Below are 23135 nucleotides of genomic sequence, written 5' to 3' on the forward strand. Positions count from 1 at the left end.
TCTATCATATGTATCTGACCCCCAATCAGTATCAACATAAACATTTAACGTAATATCAGCACTATTAGATTTAAAAAATAATAATTTGAGTTCAGATGTCCCTTTTAAATAACGAAGAATTTGCTTCAGACCAGCCCAAGCACTGTTAGTGGGTTGCTCTTGTATTTGACTCAGACAATATCAGGACGAGTTGTTATAGATAGGTACAGCAATGCACCTACAAGTTCACGATAAGGGCCATGAAATCTTTCACCATTCGCAAAACTTGACTTCGGCACTAGGGAAGTATCAGATGGCTCAATTTTCCAACATAAGCCTTTTGGCCTAAAGTAAGTTTGTTCTGTGAATATTCAGAACTTATTCCTAGAAATTCATTTGCAACTTCAGCCTGGGACATCTCAAATTCATTTTTAAGTAATTCTATCACAATTCTTACCTCTGAAGCATTAGAACCAGCAATTAGCAAGTCATCCGCATACAGCACAATAAATATTTAACTCTGTATAGTTCTTCTCACAAAAATACATGCTCCACAGTTTAGTTGTTAAAAGTTTAACTGAATTATAAAATCAGTAAATCTCTTGAACCACTGCCTCGGTGCTTGCTTAAGTCAATAATAACTCTTAAGAAGTTTTCAAACACGACCACTGTTGTCATTGTAGCCCATTGGTTGTTCCATGTAGATTGTTTCTTGGAGACCATTCAGAAATGCAGTCTTTACATCTAATGCATAGATTTCAAGATTCTTTTGAATAATGGTAGCCAGAACAAGTCGAAGTGATGATGTACTATTTACAGGAGAATAGGTCTTAAAGTAATCAATGCCTGGCTTCTGTTCAAAGTCACGAGCAGCCAGTCTAGCTTTGTAAACATTGTTTCGTTTGATGCGCAACACCCATTTGCAGAATATTCGCTTTTCATTCTTTGGCAAGTTGACTAACTTCCACACTTCATTTTTGTTAAGAGAAGCTATTTCCTCATCCATGGCTTTCCTCCATAGAACTTGCTCTTCTTTTGGCAATGTTGTTATATCCTCATATGTTACTGTATCAAGAGTTGCCACATTAGCTTCATACATAAAGTAATCATTCAACTTTACAGGTAATTTTGTATTTCTTTTTTGCCTAATAATTTCTTCACGACTTTATTCAAGATTTCTGGATTCTACATCACTTGAATCATATATTACTTCATTTTTAGCAAGATCTTTACTTTCTATGGAAAAATCATCTTGAGCTGAGATACATTTCTTTTTCTCTTCATTAAACAATTGAACAACATTGAACAACAACACATTTCGAGAAACCACAACATGATTTGTGACTGGGTCCAGTAAACGATAACCCATGGTAGAGTATCCAATAAAAATCATCTTTTTTGATTTTGGATTAAGTTATCAGGAACTCTCATGTATGCATCAGATCCAAACACCTTAATAATATTCAAATCAGGCGGCTTCCCATATTTGAGCTCATCAGGTAGATTTTCAACAGTCTGATTTGGAATTCTATTCTTCAGATATACATCTGTTTGTACAGCATAACCCCAAAAGGAGTTAGGAAGTTTTGCTTCACGTATTAGAGCTCGGGCCATCTCTAAAATATATCTGTTGGCTCTCTCAGCCACACCATTCAAAGGAGGTGAATATGAAGGAGCAGGATCTATCATAACACCATTTTTCTTGCAATAACGAGCTAGTTCACTAGACACGTACTTGCCCTTCAGTAAATCTAGAAAAATTGTCTATGATTGTAGCAAAATACTTTTCACCTTGCCTAGTGGTGAATCAAGGGGACCACATATGTCAGTGTGTACCATTCTCATCGGCACATGCTCTCTGTTTCTAGGGCTTTTGTTCATAGGAGTTTTGCTAGTATGCACTCTTCACAAAAGCTTGATGGTGGCTCAGATACTGGCAAACCCATTTCTTTTAATACTTTATCAGATGAGTGCCACATTCGCCTGTGCCATAATTCTGCACTATGATCTGAAATATATGTTGAAGCTTTAACAGGTTCAAATTGACTCGCATACTGTCCTTTCTCACTGAGTTTAGGAAACTCAAATTTTTTATTCCTCTTTTCAATAACAGCTACATGATTCTTAAAAATAACCCTGTAACCTGCTTTTTGCATATTCTTCACAGATATTAATTAACCGTTCAATTCAAGCACACATAACACATCTTTAAGCAATATTTCTCTTCCATTTAATGTTCCAGGTACTGTACCGATAACTTCTACCTTTAAAACATAATTTTTCGAAGCACCTGCAACAGTTCCAGAAAAATGTTTAATTTCTTCAAACCACTCACCTTTATTACAGATGTGTGTAGACGCTTCAGAATTCAGAATGCAATTTCCAACAGGCTCGCCAACCATGAATGTTACTGTAGCCGATTCTCTGTAATCTGATTTATGCTTAAATCTGCAATCCTTCTTCTAATGTCCTGGGGGTCCACATCCAAAACAAACTAATTTTTTCTTGCAACGCTAGACAATATGACCTTTAGTTTTACATTTGTGGCAGATAATATCACGCTTATCAGCGCTAAAAGCTACGTTATTACTTGAGCCGGAAACACGAGAATCGTAAGAAATTCTCTCGCCTTGCAATTCTTCAGAATTCAAGATCCTTTCCATAACAAAGTACAGCGTAAGCATTTCATTTGGCTGGTTCTCAATCGTCGATTTAATAATGTCGTACTCAGCAGGTAGCGACATCAACAAATAAATAATCACATCCATATCTTTGACTTCAGCACCCGAGAGTTGCAGTTCATTTACGATCGCCAACAGTTCTTTAATATGTGACTGCATACTGCAATCTCGGCGTTTCTTCAGTGTCGATAATTTCTTTCGTACTAATATTTGACTAACTTCACTCACGTTATGGTATTTATTCTTTAAACAGCTCCTAATCTCACATGCAGAAGATTCACTCGACACGGTCGCCAATATGGCATCATCTAGAAGGTTTAGCAGCAATGCGTAAGCCGTTTTTGCATCTTTGATTTCAGCAAATTTCGTTTCATCCGCTTCAAAGTCTAAATATTTATCAAGTTCTTTGGCTGCAAAGACAGCTCCAACACGGCGCTTAAACAGAGAAAAGTTTTTACCGTTAAACGGCTCAATACAATACTTTGTGTTCTCCTCACGTGCTGCTCTTTCAAATTTCACTTAACGCGCGATTCCGTTCCAAGCAAATAAGTTCCACAAAACATATATTAATGCTTCGCCTCTAGCGTGTTCAATATCAGAACCACGCTCTGCTGTAAAGATTTAAAAAGGTGCATCAGAGGCCGATGATAATTAAGTTGAGGCTTTATTAAATGATGGAATTAATCACGCATATGGAACAGCACATTTCTACATATCACACCAAAACAAAACTACAACGACTGTTGCCAATACAACCTAAGCAAACAAAAAACAGTTAGATTAATATACATATGACATCAAATCATAAACCAGGGAGTAAGTGTGATTATTCTCAACATCCCCAGCGCGCGAGACTTCGCCCACTCGGAAAAATGAATGCTAAAATTAGCGTTTTCAGTGATTCTATGTAATATCTCGAATGATTGTCGTAGAAAGATGACAATGGTCGAAATGGCTTATCACGAATTTTTGGAATTCGGGAGTACCTCTTTCGAAACTTTAAGTCCCCACCCCCGTTCCGGAATAGATGATATTACAAAGAAACAAACAAAGACGCAAATGCCCCCAGAGATGTTTATAGTGCAGATTCCTGTTTACAATATTCAATTTTTTAAGCCTTTTAAAAACAATTTTTTAAGTAAGAGGAAGCTAAATTCAGATTTTCCCCCTAAGGTTCAAGCTTTTATTGTATTTTTAAATGTTCTTTTTCTCACTGTTACGCAAGTTTTCATTAGGAGGCGTAGGCCGAAAACATTTAAGAATCCTTGCCGTAAATAATGATCATAGGATAAATTGCAATACATATTCGATTCTTCTGAATAGAATTTGGGTACAGTTCCTTATACATCAGGGACTATGGCAACTCATATAACAATGATTCATTTCAACGATTGTTCTACGAGAATGATTCTTTACAATGCTTATTCGATGACAATAATTATTTGCAACGAATATTAAAAATTGATCACAATGATTACTTAAATCGAATATGCATGTCATTCGTTGACAACGATTATTTTCTAAAGAATCTTCGATCACGTCACGCTTGTATATCGCTATACTCCTGGGGGTTTGTCGGGTATTAAATGTTTTAAATGACGTTATTATGATCCCCTGTTCCAAATCATTTACAAGTAACTGTTGAAAATAGTGATCGAAACCATTATTTGGAATAATTCCTTTCACATCAGAAAATAAAGCAATTTATATGACGAATTTCAACAAAACTGCATGCATTGAATAGCAGAATTACTTACACTGAATGATGGTATACCATAAACTGACAAGCACAACAAACCGCTGTTTGCAGCTCCGCTTTTGTCTGACGCTTGTTTTCCAGCTATTGCAGCTATCCATTTAAAGGGAAATATTTAGATTATCATCCAATATCGTGGATAACACCTCGCTGCAATTTTATAGCAAATTTCTGTTAATGCGAAATTTTACGTAAGTACACATGTGAAGAATAATATTTTAGTGTGAAAATTGATTACATATATGTGATATATGTAGACATTTTTTTCTATTTTTTTGCATTAGGAAAGCACAAAACTTATCACTTTTGAGATAAAACGTATGAATAATGATTTACTAAGTCAACGAAATAATAAAATAAAAAAAAACTTTCAGCACAAAAGAAAATCCGTTTCAGCGCAAAGAAATCTTTGCAAAGGCTATCCGTTAAATGTTTTATTATTGGCGTGTATTTGAAGAAGACACAAAAGCAGATATACACTACAGAGAACAAATGTTAGGTCCAGTTTCATTTCTAACTCTATTGCATTTCTATTGCAGTACATAAATGTTTTTGTTTACATTTTTAAGATTGCATCAGATTTATCACGCACTTTATGCCTCGGTCCTTTCACTTGTAGTGTTATTAGAAATTCTATTAATTTTGTATTTTGTCTGTTTTTGATAGTATCTCATTAGGAAATTTATGTTTTTTTTTCCAAGATGTATGTGAAATTGGTTAAATAATGTTAAAAAAGGTAAATTAAGAAATAATAGCTGTCCCATCAATGGAGTAAAAATAATTTATGAAACTGAAGCAGAATTTTAAGAGATGGAGAATGAACTTTACAGAGATTAAACATAGCGTCTAATTTGGAGAAGTGCTCCTTTTTCAGGTTGGAGTTAGAATATATTAATAAATATTTAGGCCAGCCGACATGGCCCGGATCCTGAGAAATTACAGATGCTACAATGTTTCAAATCAAATAGAACGATAAATGATTCGAAATGAGAGTTATATAACTGCTATTGCTGTAAGGAGTTTGCCTCCCATGATATAAAAATAGCGACACTTTTAATTGATTACATTAAAACAGCATCGACTTCTCGTGAGGGGTCGCCGTCTAGAATGCCTTCCAATAATTCAAAGATGTCTACTGTATGGCTTCATACCTATATTTGCATGATATATACAAACCGTCGAAAATTAACACATAAGCCTCGGTAATAAGTTCTATCGCAATTGAGCAAGATGGACATTTACCTCAATGTTGAATAGACGTACGCCTGTAACCTTATTTTCCGGTACAGAAAAACTCTCTTCAGAATGTCTCTGTCACATTATACAAATTCCGTAACACTATTATCACTTGCTTTATATGTACCGACTATCATGTAAATGTAAAATAATCTTCAGTGCGCTACACTGTACTAAGAAAATTAAAATAAATTAAAATAAAATATACAGAATTATGCTTTCAGAACGTGCGAAAGACCTATAATTATTATCATGTTTATTATCTGTTTTGAAATCACATTAACATCATACTTCTGGAGAATTTATGCATAAAGAAATTAATGAAAAAATGCAAAGTTAATCAGAACTGTCACTTTAACCTCAGTTAAAAAATAAAATTTGCGTAATTAAATGTATAGTGCGAAACTGAGTAAGAATTTATTACAAAACAATGCAGTAACGTTCCATATCAAGGGACCTAAATTGATCAAAATGCCGGATGTTTGTAATTTTTGAAGAGAAGGAAATGAAACAGTAAAAAAATTTTATTTCATTTATAATGACTATCAAATTACGAAAATATAAACCATACTGAATTATTTATATATTTATTAACAAGCAGGTAGTTTTAAACATTTAAGAAGGCATGCTACTACAAATAATTAAGAAAATAAAGACACACTATATAGACTAATAAAATTTATTTTGAATTATATGCCTACATATACATATAACATATTATATAAATACGTGATTAGATATTACATAGATGTCTGTGCATACATATGACTAGAAAGCCCGGCCGTCATGCGAAATGATCGCTGTTCTAGATATTATAAATTGCGATGAAAATGATTTGTGCAAAGGTGTCTGCTAATTCAAACTGAATTACCCAGGACAGGTCGCGAGGACGCCCCTTTGCTTACTGCCCCACGCGGTTTTCCCCTTCTACTTGCTTAATTGCTTAAAGTAGAGTGCAGTGAAGGAAAGCGGTGGTTTAACAACCAACATTTAGTTTAGAAATTCCATTGAATTTTTATATTGTAAATGTCCTCCTAAGCGCGAAATTTCTTCATTGTGCGTTAATGCGATTTTTTGCGTTTAATGCGCTTTTGGAGATTTATTGATCCCGAATTTATTGCTGAGAGATAGTAATACGACAGTTGCAGATTACTTATTTTGAGAAACCAGTCTAAGCGACTCTTCGTTTGTAATAATTTTGAATTATCTTGATTAGTTTGGCATCACCAGCATTGAACTGAAAATGGCGTAACCTGTTCAATCTTGACACGGATACGAGCAATTATAGTGTTGATGCTTTCTTCTACCAAGGGTATAAACCGTCAAGAACGTGTCGTGTTATACTGAAGCAAATGTCCATCTAAACCAGATAGGAATTACTGTGTCATCAGGAAGGTGTCTCAGACCAAAAGCCTCAGAACTTTTGCACCATTAACTCTATGATAGAAAATTTCTGCGCAGATCAGGCATCGCTGACCTGGATCTTGAGGGAAATTTACATCTTAACTATTTTAAAATTTACTCGATACATGACGTTTCTCCCGTCCTCTGTTTCTATCTCTGTTTGGAAGTTGTTACAAGAAATAACTGCTACAACGAAAGTAGATATAAAATATCCATAGGAAATTTCGTTGATGCTAGTTTAAGGAGATTCGATGTATTGGAATTAATATCTGTTAATAGATTTTTTAAATTGTTATAGTCAGCACATTACATGATATTTCCTTATTTTTTTCAAAAACAGAAGTAGAGCAAAAAAAAATTTCGACTTAAAATAGAGTGATGAAACGATATAATTCTTTTCAAAAATGTTATCCTTGACGTAACATATTTTAGATATAGTTGTAGTATTTTTTTAAAAGATCGTACTATCTTAAATAGCGATAATTATTATTATACGTAACCTGTCAATTCATTTAAAACCAAACTTTTTATCATCTGTTTGAAAACAGTGTCGCCTAATTCAAACATAAATGATTTCGAGGAAGGAGTATTACTCAATTTCTTCGTACAATTTTCTGTTTCATCAATCATAGGTGCAAGGTTTCTTAACCAGTAATTTTTTTCACTTTGATTGTAACTTATAAACTGAGAAATTCTCGGCATCCTTTTATTAAAGAGTAATAAAAAGACATCAGGTTCAAGTCTCTTGTAAGAACGGAAGACGAATTTTGATTTGGTCGTTATTGCTGTAACGACCTAATCCTATTTTCATATCCTACGTTCCTTACTGTATTTATATATTTTATTTATTTCATTTCATAGATTTTGCATAAAATTTCTCTGCTCTGATACGCAACTTTAATATTTTTAATTTTTGCAGCTGATGACGTTCACTTTTCATTTTTCATCTCCTGTAAATTTGCTTCGCTTCTAGTATAATATATTTATTTCAATATACCTAATTGCTATCAACAATATTTTGGTTTGATTTTATTGTAGGAAAGTTCTCGTAAGACTTATATATCTACCTAGAGATAGAAATGCTTTTGTGGCAGACCTGTTAAGCAAAATAGAAAGAATTGCAGAATTAAAACGTGGCGTGTCACTTTGTTATCAGCCGCGTTACAGATAGAAACAGAGAGATCTGTTTATCTAAATCCGCAAAATTTTGTTACTTTAGATCACTAGGTTTTTCAAGTTTCTAGTTTTGAATACATTTTAAATGTCGAGACAAAATGAAATTAATTTAAGATATTGTTGAGTGCGAACGGGTTCGTTGTGCATAGAATGCTCTAAATACCAGGGATATTTTAACAGAATTTATATTCCTGGAGAAGCTCTTTACATATCTGGAACATTCGCGAAATCTACTCGTACAGGTCTCCTCTATAGAACAATTATTTATTACTTCTTCAAACTACTTTAAATGTTAAGCACAAAACATTTCAAAGCACATCTAACATCTAACGAGAGAAATTCGCTTGGACATCTCTCAGAACCCCTAAACCGATCTGAAAAGTTCGGATCTTATGCTTTCTTCGATCTTACATATTCCCCCCCCCCACATCGTCTGTAGGAAAATGTCTAGTTCCCTACACTTCTCAACAGGCTTCATATCAAATAATTCTCAGGACGATTTCATTAGGCATTCGAATTTCGCCGCCGCATTACTAAATGCAAACGACATCAGCTTAAACTGCCAAAGTTGTTGTCCGATACTAAATGCCGTCTTCTCTCAGTTATCAGGATGTCTCTGTAACAGTCTGTATCAGCTCCATTATTCAAATATTCTCAACCACTTGCTTCCAAAATGAATATGGACAATATAGTCAATTCTGGGATTATTGTAGCTGTCTTTCTTCGTGAGGTCGTTCAACAGGCGATAATCAATCGAGATAAAGTTGTCTTCTTTCCAACTAGTCACTCGGAGTTACGCAAGGACTCACTGAAACCTCCATAACGGTGCTTTGCTGCATGTCCTTTGTAAGGTCTGTTATTTCTTGCGGTGTAGCAATCAATAGACGTCTTGGATGTTGCGTGACTGTTAGATGATCACTTGTATCGATTCTACACTCTCCCGAACTTATTCGGGCTATATTAGAGGATAAAAAGCAGAAAACCTCTTGAAATTCTTCAAGAACACTCTCTGCAAGACTGCTGTATCCAACTCCTAATTATGTGTTCAGCAAAAATTCCGAATTTAAGGTTTGCGAAACACAGAGACAGAAGGACTATTGGTTCGTTTAAGGCAGTTCACTGGAGTACGTGCTGTAACCACTACGCATTTCCTAATGGCATTAGCTTCAGCACTTACGTTGCAAACTGTCACCGGAATGACGGGTCTTGATAAGTCAACGAACGCACAGGCAGGCCACTAGTACTCCTTTCGTGCACTTAAAGTTCTTAGCTATTTCATTATGCCTTACCGGAAATTTCTGCTTTCAGCTATGATTCAGGAAGAGGAAATTATGTTCGATTCGGTGGTATGATCTCGACTCGACGCTTTTGGGAGGTTTTCCAGATGGCGTTAACTTCTTTTTAATTCCTAACAGGATTACATCATCAGAGGATGAATGCAGTTCGTTTTTTGAAATTAAAAGAATTAAAAATTGTATTTCCTTAGAAAGTCTAATCCGAGAATGCAAGGGTCGGTACTGTTTGCAGTTGAAGTTTCGGTTGCAGAGTCTCCGTTTTGGTAAAACAATTTGACCAGTAAAGCCCGTTCCTGGAGAGTCAATGTCATCTTCCTTGACTAGCAAATGAGTATGAGTGCGGTCATTAAAGGGTTGTTGTATACAGTCCTCTAGCATCTTTATAGGGCTGCTGTGCACGCACAGGATTTCTATGGTTACGAAATTTGCATACGACAACTGTTTACATTACACAACGCTATCTAAATGTGAATTTCGAAAGCTATTCTTTTTGTCTCTTCATAAAATTCCCATCATTTCGTTCTGCCATTACCCAATTTTCATGAAATTCCCCCACCTAGTTTTTGCTACAGACTGCTCGCAAATTTCAAGTTTAATAATGGACACCCTGTACATATATCTCTGTGCATACATATAAAGTTATAATTGTATTTAAACCAGTTAACAGTTAGAATTACTCAACAACCGTGAAAGATTTCCTAAGAATGAAATATGGTGTAAGAATAAACATTTAGTTTAGAAATTCTATTCTATTTTGTATTGTTGTAAAAGTCATTGTAAGAGTGAAAATTCTTCATTTTGTCTTAATGCGATTTTTTTGCGTTTAAAGCGTGTTTGGAGATTTTATGATCCTTAATTATATTGCTTTGAGAGATTAATACTGAATTTGTAGATATACTTGTTTCGAGAAACGAGTCAAAGCGATTCATTTTTCGTAATAATCTAGAAATATCTTGATTATTTTGACGTGCACCAGCACTCAACTGAAAATGGCTTGTGGTATGCTTCGATGCATGAAAAAGCGTTCGTAAGTAATGAATATTATGAAAGTTCTGCACGTTTCTATAAATAATATAAACACTATATATTTACTAATATTATGAATTAAACATTTATATTAAATTTTTCATTAAAAATATCATCATTATTTCATTTCTGACTCTTTTGCTTTTGTATTGCAGTACATACATATTTTGTTTACATTTTGTTGTTTGCATCTGATTTGCAGTGCACTTTATGCCTCGGTTTCTTAATTGTAGTGTTATTGGATATTCAATTAATTTTGTATTTTTGATAGTATCTCATGAGGAAATTTATGTTTTATTCGGCCTGTTTAAAACAACCATTGACGGGTAGCCTCGGGTTAGTTCTGATTTCGTTCTCCTTCGCAAGGCAATAAGTTTTATTATTTTCTGCTAAAGCGTTTACGAAAATATAATTTTTCGAATGCTGAACTCTTATGCATGAAAAGGCAAATTTTTAGATATTTGTTTTCCAATTTGATGCAAAATTTGTAGGTTTGAAACACTGATATATATGTTCTTATGTCAAAACTCTGGAAGTATATTACCTGCTTGTGTTATCGACATTTATCGTAACGCAGACCAATACTGATATCGCATGCTGTACAGCCTGTTGAATACATTCTTCCTTCTGGCCACCCACAATTTTACTACTGGGCTGCGTTCAAAGTAAAATTTGTGAGTTCTATCTACGTATGTTTATGAGTTCTATGCAACTTACTGTGGGTTCACTCACCGTCAACAACTACTGTGTTGTTCAACTTAAACTTCGAGTCCACATCTTTCTGCATTGTGAAGAGTGCTACGTGTATGTTGTGCTATATTTATGCAAAGTTTGGTTTCTCGCATAACCATTGCTTCTTCGGACCGAACTTTTCTGTGATGCGCAGCGTCTTGAGTTGTTTATGAAGTGGTATCCTGTTCTGGCATTTATACTCGAATTTGACGACGATGATGAATGTTTTATGTCCTTCGTCTACTTGCAACCTCTCCTTATCTTCATCACGCATGTTCTGTTGTTCCAATTGTCAAATAAGCCTGTTTTTCGCTTCTACTTCAGTTTCTTGAGGACGCATAGTTTCTTGAACTTCTGCTTGTCTCCTGTTGGTTTGTCCTTCAGTTTCTTGAATGCGTAACATTTCTGGTCATTTTGCTTGCCTGCTGAGGTTCTAGCCGTATCTTCATTCGTTTTTGGAGCATATAATTTTTCTTGTCCGTAGGATCTTCTACCCACATAGCACAAAAACATCCTTGGGATATCCCAAGGATGTTGCTCGCGGGATATGCGCACATCCCGGAATATCCCGGGAACCTCCTCCCGAGTGCTTAATGTCACATCCCGGGATATCCTCAGGACATCCTAACCAAGTCCCATCGACAGCGTGCGGGATGTTATTAGGATATGAACTCCTACTTACTACATCCTCAGGACATCCCGGGATATCCCACAAACCTCCTAAGCACATCCCATTATATCCTAAAAACATCCTATCTATGTCCCATCGACAACATATGGGATGTTATTAGGATTTAAAGTCCTACTTACTACATCCTCAGGACATCCCGTAATATCCCAATTTCCCCCTAAACTCATCCTCCTGAGCGCTTAATGTCACATCCCAGTATATCCTTAGGACATCCTATCTACGTCCCACCGACAGCGTATGGGATGTTATCAGGATTTGAAACACTAGTTACAATATCCCTTTAACCTCTTAAATACATACTCTCAACTGCTTAGTGTCACATCCCAGTATATATATACAGAGGAAAATTCCAGTGAAAGTATGTGAAGATGTGATGATCTAAAACCTACTTTTTTTTTACACAGATAGTCTCAAATCGTTCTCCTATGGTTACTATGGAAAAATCAGAAATGTTGAAAATATTTATACAACTTATTTTGTTTTTAAATCTGAATTTGTGAATATATTAAAACTGAGCAAGGAAATTAAAATGAATTATTAATACAAAATATTAAAACTGAAAATTTTGCTTTTATTTTTAAGATATTAAAAATCTTTTGATCATTTTTAAACATCCAATAGCCCCCAACTTGAATTATTCATAATTAAATTATTTTACAAAATCAGTTTCTAATTTCAGTTAATTTGTATTAAAAATTGAATAATAAAATTACCAATTTAATAATCTTTACATAAATGAATCATCTTTCTTTAAAACATGTAAGGAATTTATAGTGTTTTGATGACACTGTTGGGAAATTGTTAAAAGGAATAAATTGAATTTTTAAAACTAAATCAATTCCTAGCCTCAGAATAAATAAATATGTTTTCGTAACATGAGAATGCTGCAGGCTTTTTTATATTATTTAATATTTAGTTGTAAAAATTTGACATTATGTTAACAATTCTTTATATCATTCAAAAGGTAACTCAAGAAGCTCTTCTAAAATTCTCTTTCTGCTCACAAAATTAAAAAAAAAAAAAAAAATCTGGCCTCAGATTTTAGCAGTCACTCAAAGAGGCTAAAAGTTTATGAATGCATAGATTATCAATACAGACGGGGCAGTGGAAATAGGAAAACATTTATAAGATACTGACACCAGAAAGTTATATATCTTCTATATATTTGAAAAATGAAGAAATATATCATGTAATTATGTAGAAATATTAAAATGTTTTCAATTAGATATATCACGAATTAAATGCATTTTAAATCAATCAGATTAAAAATAAAAAAAAAGCATTGTTAAGAACTGTGTGTAATGCTTTTAAATAGCTTGGCTTGTTAATCAATAATATATTAGATTTTAAAGGTAAATATGTTAAATTTTGCCAAATGGCAAGACTTGAATGAAAAGCGAAAGTTTACGACTGACGATATGAAGTCACATTTCAAAACTAATAGCCCTTTTAGATTAAAAAAAAAAGTTCTGAAAATAATTTGCAACGGTTCATTGGTATTATTTTAAGCAAAATTCAGTAAAATGAAATTTACCCGTTGAAATCAGCACCAAATTAAGCTTTGTAAATTCTAGCGCATGTTAAAGGTTGTCTCATCCAGAATTTTATTACTAACCATTCATTTCAGAGCAAAATAAAACAGTAATTGCCATTTATATGACAATCAATATAAAAAATTTAAATCTGCATTTTACGCAACATAGAAAAACTTCAAAAGATCTACTGTTTACCATGCAATTAAGGCATTTTATTCTGCTATCAACTCTACCAATTATTAATTCCATTAAGTATATTCAGTTTCTTTCTGCTCAATATATGCAATGTAAAATTTTCCATAAATTTATTAATTCATTTTATTTTGAGGTGAGCTTTTATTCAACTCTCAATGTCAACGAGAATGTTTAGTTCATTTTTTATTCAGTCTCAAAAGAGAAATCAAAATACGTGGATTTATGTACATGTATTTATGAATCGAAATACACGAGAAATCACAGTGAGAAAAGCACTGCTACCTTAAACTGTGATTATATATAACAAATGCAGTGAATTATAGTTAAAAAATAGTGAAAATATTTATATTTCTGAACTATTTCATATATAACATTTTCAGTTTCGCATATGTGGCAATTTAAGAACTTTTTTACGTATACCAATTTTTTGAAATATCTGCAAATTTTTGTATCTTCAAGCAAAGCTTATTCTTTCACCGTAATGGTAATTTACCAGATAAAATTACTTAGTGGAGAATACAGAAAAATATCTAACCACTTACCTTTGTGACTTCATCTGCAAAGAGACTAAAAACGTAGTTCAGCTAAATCTGCTATAATAAATATTTATAATGCTAAATTATGCAATATCTATTAATATGACAAATTTTTGTAAAGCTATTTATTTGGATGAAAAATAAACACATTCAGAAATTTATGGCACTATATTATGATTAACAGAGGAAAAACACTTTTCAAAATTCAAAATGGTTTTTATTAATCCAATTTATCACATTTTATTTGAATTCATGAAAAACAATCTTATATTCATGTATTCTTATGTATATAAGAACTTTTGATAAACTGGATCTCTGTCATTGCCTTTCACAGCACCTAAAATAAAAAAACACTCACAATTACTATATGTGAATATAATTCATAATTAAATTTAAACAAATGACTATTAGAATGCAAATTAAAGAAAGCATTTAAAATATTTTAACATTTAGTACCTATAAACAGAGTAGCAATTATTTGATTTTTCGATAGTAAAATAAACATGGGAGATGCCTTCTAAAATTTTTTATGTCAGAAAATAAACTCAAACCACCAACTGAACGAACATATGAGCAGTTTTATCAATCAGCCACTGGTAGGTAACCTGGATACTGAATCAACATATAAAGTTGCCAAGATAAAGAGAGAAACAAAATTATGATAATCACATCTTACCTATTCATAAAACTATTTTAAATTTAATGTGTAGGCAAGTCCAAAAAGAGTGAGAATGAATTTATTTTGCAACACAAAGTAAAGTCTTGCAGGAGCAAAAAAAACTTGTCTCATGAGATTGGCAAGGAAAAAATAATTAACTGCATCTGGTAACATTTATCTGACAACACATAAGTAATTGTTAGCTACGTGCAGAAAATAAAATCTGATTAGGGGCGTAGCTAGAGGGGGGCATCTGTCCCCGGGTGCAGAATCCAAGGGGTGCCAAACTGATGTTAGAACATTTTAGAATTAAATGTTTTCCATCCTTGGCAAGCAGTAGGGGGCACAAAATCTTCAGTTGTCCCTGAGCGCTGAAAACCCTAGCTATGACTCTGAATCTGATCATGTTAATGCAATTTTAAACTTTTGAATTTAACCGCAGAAATTTACCAAAGAAGTACTTGTAACAGTAGTAAATGAAGATGTGGTTAATCTTTACTGTATGGTACACCTTGGTTTCTGTCTGAAAAAAAATCACAAAGTGGTATTGGTTGTTTGTGAAATGTGGAAGCCCATTGCGTCAAATAAGTTTTTCGGTAACCCTAATGTTGATAATGTTGGCGAAAGTAGCCTTTGGGAAAAAAAAAAAACTTTTTTTTTGTCAATAAAAAGGAGTTATTTCTGCAAATATTGCCAACGTGCTGTGATAAATTTAGTTTTGGGCTACTTTTTTTAATAGTAAACCTTTTGTACGGTCCCAGGTTTTTGGTTCTTACCATTCTTTTCAATTGCTGTGTTTGGTTGCACGGAAGTGGTATGGTGTTGTATTTTGAACATGCTATTTATTATTTTGGTGTGGGTACCATCGTTTGAGTATGTCTGAGGTGACTAACAGACGAAAAATTGAATTGAATTGCTTACCTGGAGGATGGTGGTGGGAAGCCTAAACATATGAATGTGAAAAAAAAGATATGTTAAAAAAATGACGTTTCATTTATTTTTTTGTCTCTGTGTGTTAATTTTTGTTAGAAGATTTGTTGTTTAATGTTTTTATGTTAGGAAATATGTATTTTTGGTAACTTATTCCTCTCTGTTTGTGTATTTTTGGTTGTCTGTGTGTTAAGACAGTGGCAAATTTTTTCTGGTAACTATGATATTTTTAACTTTCTGATTTTCTTAGAGTGAAAATAGATCAATGTGTACATGGACAAAGTTAAGGCAGTGCACAATGCCCAGTTTGTGCAGTTCTCTGTTTTAATAGGTTGATGTATACATGGACACAGAGTTTGTGTATGTCTTTGACTTCTTATTTTGGTTTTGTGTAGCGGCCACCTTGAAATTGGTGCCGATCCTCTCAGGTGACAATCTTGATATAAAAAAAAGAAACGATTCACCAAGGGTTACAGTAGAGTAAAGTTTTACCAAAGATGTTCTACCATAATCACCATTTCAGTGGTTTAAACACTAGTGGAGCAGTATGCAAAGATGAAGATTTGAGTTTTGTTTACACAGCATGATGGTTTAGGCACTCCAGCCATTACAGTGAACAAAATTATAATAAACATAGCCACAATAATTGTCTATAAATATTGATGTATAACACTGCATTAACTAATATATTTCTTATGCTAGTATATACAGAATCCTTAATCGAAGGGAAAATCAGAAGACTGCATGCATTTTCCTTTAACTGAAACATGGATTTGACCATACAAATCTCAGTCTTACGGGACATGCCACACTATGCAGATAGACAGTAAAAAGTGCTTGTGTTGTTTTTATTTGTTAGAGGTATGAAATAAATATACTTCTAGATTTTAATTTTTTCTTTTCTTGTTTTACATTTGGATTACCTATCAAAAAGTAAGGAATTTTGATATTATTACAATATCGGAGTTAAAATAACAATTATTGGACATGTTAAAGTAATGAAAATTTTAAATTAGGTTAAAAAGTAACCCTTAATGTGGCATATTTTTGAATTAAACTCTATCGACATTAAAAACAACAAAACGTCCCTCTTTATTAAGGACTTTAATTAACTAATTTTAAAAACGGAGCTATGAATGAATTTTTTCCCTTGCATGTTATAATAACTGAAACAAAGTTACTCTGATACAGTCAAAATTCCTAAATGCAACTACATAAAATTTACTTTAGCAATTTAAAGAGATGAGACACACTGAACACATGAATAAATTTCTATCAAAGAATAATTTATTAAATTTGGCCCGTTCCATAGTAAACTTTAACCATTAGATTACATTATTACACCATGTTATCAGTTTGAAAAGCAAGTCATATGCCATTGTGTGTGTGTGTGAGTATGGCAAAGCCTCGAGGGCTATCTGCCTAAGAGGAGGGATGCCTTCGTGGAGGACTTTCTAAGGGAAACTGGCTCGTATACACATTACACATGGGGAAAACCACGAAAACGCCCATGCAGCCAGCCTGTTCGCGGGATTCGAACCTCGGACCGAACTACCAGTGTTCAGCGACTTTACCGCTCGGTCGCTGGTGGGCCCAAGTCATATGCCAGATCTTGGATGTAAAAGAAATGCACAAAATAATATACAGATTATTGAAAAATGATGTATACCAATGTTTATAGATATGATTAAATGTAACAGAAAATTTACTGTCACAACCACATTTTTAAGTGAAATGTATTATTATAACATTTTACAATATTTAAGATATGGTATTAAATGCAACATTATGTACCTGGATATAAGTTAGTAAATTAAAAAAAAATAATAATAATCAAAGAATGAATGTCATGAAAAATTTCAAAAACAAGCAGAATTTAATTTAGAAGACCTTTAGACACTTATGATAATAAATTTGAGAATTCTTCACCCAAAATTAAATTATAATTAACTAAAACCAGTTTGACTGACCTTCTACAAAATCCTTCAGCTGCAATTTTTTCTAGCTTGAAAACCAAATTCTTCTCCACATGGTAATAACATCTTAACCAGTTGAAATTCCTGCAGAAAGTTTGATAACACAGTAATAGAATTAATAGAATAGAAAAATTAACACAAAAGTATAGAACATCATTTAAACTTAACATTATTACAAATTTTGGTGCTTTCTGACTATCTATTGAGAAATGCATATAAGCTGTGAAAATTGGCAAAATGGTTAGTTTATGGTTCATATCTACTGCTCTGTTCACAAGTAGTAATTCAAATAAGCACTTTATAAGAAACAAGAAATTTTAGGATGCACACACACACACACACAAATATACACATTGGGTCAATATTCACATATTTTTCATCCAATGGAATACTATTCAGAAATAAAGATTAAATATAAAGCATATAAATACATGTGTGTGGTATGCATATTAATAGTTTGCTATTATCGTGTGCATACTCTTGCTGTTTTAGCATAAGTTGAAGCTGTGAGGGCAGATGATAAGAACGTATCAGAATTTTTCATGTATAAGAAAAGATTGCCCTGACAATAGTATCTCAATTGTTTAGCACTGACATTTACATAGCGCATTAGAAATATATAGTAATATATGTATAATAAAAAGATAATTGCATATTATTAATTCATTTTTTTAAATGCCAAACTTTAACAATTCTTTCACATATAATTAAACAGAATTCTTTCACATGAACATCTAAAATCCATTCTTAACTAAAGAATAAATAATAAAACCATGTAAATTTCTTATCAAGCCCATCATTTTCAAAATGTCTACTTCTGAAAGTTCCCAGCATTTCTCAATATATTATTAAATTACTAAACTAAGCATCAATGATCGTCATGTTCACTAATGTGGCAATATCTTTCACACTTCTTTGTTACCACAAGTAACAAGTAGGCTTCAATAAATCTTTAACTGTTACATGCTACTTTTGTCTAAAATTTGTACAAATAATAAAATTAAATGAGCTCTTTATAATATGCTCAAAGAAATAATTTTGTATGAAAATTTGTATGTTATATATTGGCCTGATTAATGATTCAGGAAATAATTCGGGTTTTCAAAGTGCTTCCAATAATTCAAATTTCAGCTTGTGTCAAAATAAAATCTATAACACAAAGATTTCCTTATGAACAATGCATTTTAACATTATTCAATCACTGGCAATCACACAGTACTGATTGCTTCAATAAACATTACTGTAACTGTGTTATTTAAAAGACTGTAATGTTTTAATTATTTCCTTAATTAAAACATTACAGTCTTTTCCTCCTTCTAACACCAAAAGAAAACCCAGATAATATAAAAATATCATTAAAAATAAATTATATTATTGAATGACACTTTACATTAATTACACTTATGCATATATTATTTTATTATAAATTATTTCAAAATCAAAGAAGAGAAGGGGGAGAAACTTTAATATTGACATTTCTAAAATGATATAAACATTAATCATTTAGTACAGTTTGTTACTTCAGGCAAAAAGAATTCACTTTTCTGGATAGCATTTATATTTCCATCTCACTTTCAATGAAACATTAAGAGAAATGCATATAATTTAAACACCAGTTTATTTTATTTATCAGACAGATTATGTCAACTCGAAAAAACCTATCGTTAAAATTCGGTAGTAATAATTCTGAATGTTAGGCAACTTGCAAGATTCAACAAAAATTATCAATACTTTTATTATAATGACAATACTACAGTAACATGAACATAAAGTTAAACTGCATATAACTATAAAATAAGCCAGCATATAATAATGGTGCATTGGTTTCTAAAACAATGGGCTCGATGAAAAAATATCTGTATTATGGTAGCTATTCATATTCTTGAGCTTTCCTAATATTCTCATGTTCACTTTACATAACTAAAGTATCTAAAATACAATAAAAATGCAAACAATATTTATGAGAAAATGTTAAAAGCAATCATAAGCATTTGATTGAATGACCATATTTTGTCTTCCTGCAAGTTGAATCTTAAAATGATATGCAGTTTGAAAAATGCTTAATCCTTCTATAAAATATTCAAAAAAGATTAAAAAAAGATACTGTTCTGTTATCAGGACCGGGTTCAGAATTGTATTTATGTATGCTTGTATATTTGTATGTTTGTGTGTCTACATATACACATCTATGCTCATACTTACGAACACAGGTTCATACATTTCCGATTCTGGTCCCAATAACAGAACAGTACCCCCAAAAAAACTTGAATTACACACTAGATTAAGATAATGTTTCAACCATACATATTTTGGACAAAACAATGCAAACTCTTATTTTTATACAATTGTTCAAACTATTTAACATAAATTTATTGCTGCAATAAAATAATAAGCAATCTGATCACACATATTATTTTGAAAATGCATAAACTAGACTAAAAAAAATTCAGTCATAAACATTTGGATAGCAGGGCAAATTAGATATTTGAAAAGACAGCCAGCCATTGAGATACACGTAATTCACGACAGAATGGTAACAATTCATAAAGCTGTGAAACATTTAACTGTCAAAATGACATAAATAACATACATTCGAAAAGAAAAAAAAGTAAACATACAAGTATTGCAACTGAACTTACCTTTCATGCAACAAAAAATATCCATACAAGTTAACCTCATGGCGCAGCCATTTTGGATTTCGTTTCAAATCAGACAGATGTTTACGGATTTGCGGAAGAATACGAGGAACTAGTAGTTTGCCGGATACAATGTGCAATGACGCGAAAGAATATAGTTCTGTAGAACTTCCTACATTATTCCGTAATAAACAGTACTATTTCCTAATTTTTTCTTTATCTAATTAATTAATTAATAGGGAAATAGTTAAATAATGCCGAATTCATTCTTAATGAAATGTAAAATTTTGCATGTATGGGACGACCACCTTCCATCCAATATTTCTGAGAATATAAACAAATTTTGGAATCTGAGAGTATCAGTAAATAAATATATAGAATATCGGCTCTCAAACGACCACTTCTGAAAGTGACCAATAGTTCCGAGATTATACATAAATATTGATATTAAGCATTATTTCTATAAGACGACCATCTCTATATAAGACCAAAGTTTCTAGAATCTTGGATAGTCATCAGAGATGTATCTTTACTGCGAAATTATCGCACGACTGTAATTCAATATCAATAGCAGATCGCGCGATTGAAAAATATTTTCTGTCCTGTAATTAGAGGAAAAAAAAATTCCTTATGAGGTATTTCTCCCTCTTTCCTAGCGTGCCTTCGTGGTGTAATAGTTCTGCACGCTGGGCCAGTATTTCAGAGGTCCTTGGTTCGATTCACGGCGAAGGCGGTTGCTAATTTTTCAACTCTACGGCTTCCCAAAAAAATCCTAATGTCTCTACAGTGGCGCCCGAACTAAAAAGGTGTTGGATGAGGTATATCCACACCCAGGATTTAGTGATTGGATCCCCTTAAAAAAAGTCGGCCTTTAAAAAGAGAAGTAATATAAGGTATTTCTCCCGCTTTCCTAGCGTGTCTTCGGCCCACCAGCGGCCGAGCGGTAAAATCGCTGAACCCTGGTAGTGCGATCCGAGGTTCGAATCCCGCGAACGGGTTGGCTGCATGGGTGTTTTCGTGGTTTTCCCCACGTGTAACGTGTATACGAGCCAGTTTTCCTTAGAAAGTCCTCCACGAAGACATCCCTCCCCTTAGGCAGATAGCCCTAGTGTGCTTTGCCATAATTAAATACACCACCACCACACCTAGCGTGTCTTCGTGGTGTAGTGGTTCTGCACACTGAGCCGGTATTCCAGAGGTCCGTCCTTCGATTCCCGGCGAAGGCAGTTGCTAATTTTTCATGTTTCCTGCTTCCAAAAAAATACCTAATGTCTCTATATCCAAATTTAAAAAAAAAATTCGTTTCCGTAATTAAATATATCTATATCTAATTTTACCTATATTTGTAGTAGGGTTTGTAATCTGTAAGTAATTATACATGTAATTTATACATTTTTTATAAAAAAAATATATGTTATTTAGAATTTTGCAAATATTCTAGAAAATGCTAATCCATTGAAAAAAATCTTTTCCATGACTAAATAAATTTTTAAAAACCTCAGAAAAAAGAGCAGTTAAAATTAATAAAAAAATAACAAGAATAAATCATCAATCATATCAATATTTTTAATGTACAGCATTTAGAAACAACTTAGTAAAATACATATGAAAAATAAAATAATGTGCAAGTTTCAGATGTGCAATGTCAAAAAATTAAAACTGGTAAATTTGAGAACAAATATCCTCAAAATGTTTGACAACGAAAGTCCTCCGGACAATGCAAAATGAATGTCCTCAGGATGTGAAATTGGTGAACTCCTCAGGACATCTGAGAATCAACATCTTCAGGACATCCTGTCATATCCCGGGACATAGCGACTTAAATAAGACATCCTCAGGATGTTAAATTACGATCTCCTCAGGACATCTGAGAATCAACATCCTTAGGACATCCTAAGTATATCCCGGGATATTGCGACTTAAATAGGACATCCTTAGGATGTTTTGTGCTATGGGGGTAGTCGATTTTCTTCATTTTTCTGTAATGCTTCACGTCTTCATCTCCCGTAATACCTTTTTGCGTTTCGGTATTTTAGTAAATTGAAAAAATAAAAAATAATAGAACTGTAGCAAAATAATAATTCAAATAAAATACGTTAAATACCTACAGAAGTTTAAACTGTCAAGAGAAAGAAACTGTAGACTAAAACTAAATTTTTGTAAATAAAATAATTAAATTTTAGTAAAAAACGGAATATAAAACGAACTGTTAATTTAAGGTAAGTTCTATGTACGCCTGAAGAGGAAATGCATAGAAACATTTCAGCTTGAAGAAAATCAGTTCATTCTCTCCAAGCAACCACCGATACAAAATAATTTTTAGTTCCAAGCCAGGAAACGAAGATCTTTAACACTTTAGGTAATACAAATGAGGTCATGATTTAAATTTAATGTAATATAACAAATTTTCCAAATATCAATAAAAAAATTAACGTAGCGGCAACATATCGTGTCACGTACCTTAACGTGAAACATAAAAGTTGCCAAAAGCAGCTATTCCTTTAAAATACTGACATTAAAAGAAAAAATAATCCTTATGCGTAAATAATGATAACAACGATTATTTGCAAATAAACTTCGATCACGTCACTATAGTTTTACTACGTTTTGTTTGTATCGAATTTGGCTTCTGCCTTAGGGTTGTGTAGCCTGGGATGTGCAGTTCTTGAGGTGGGGCAGTATTATGAAATGTC

This window comes from Stegodyphus dumicola, chromosome 12, assembly GCF_044657685.1.
Source record: "Stegodyphus dumicola isolate Sdum_Otavi_A_Nest chromosome 12, ASM4465768v1".
Classification (NCBI taxonomy): domain Eukaryota; kingdom Metazoa; phylum Arthropoda; class Arachnida; order Araneae; family Eresidae; genus Stegodyphus; species Stegodyphus dumicola.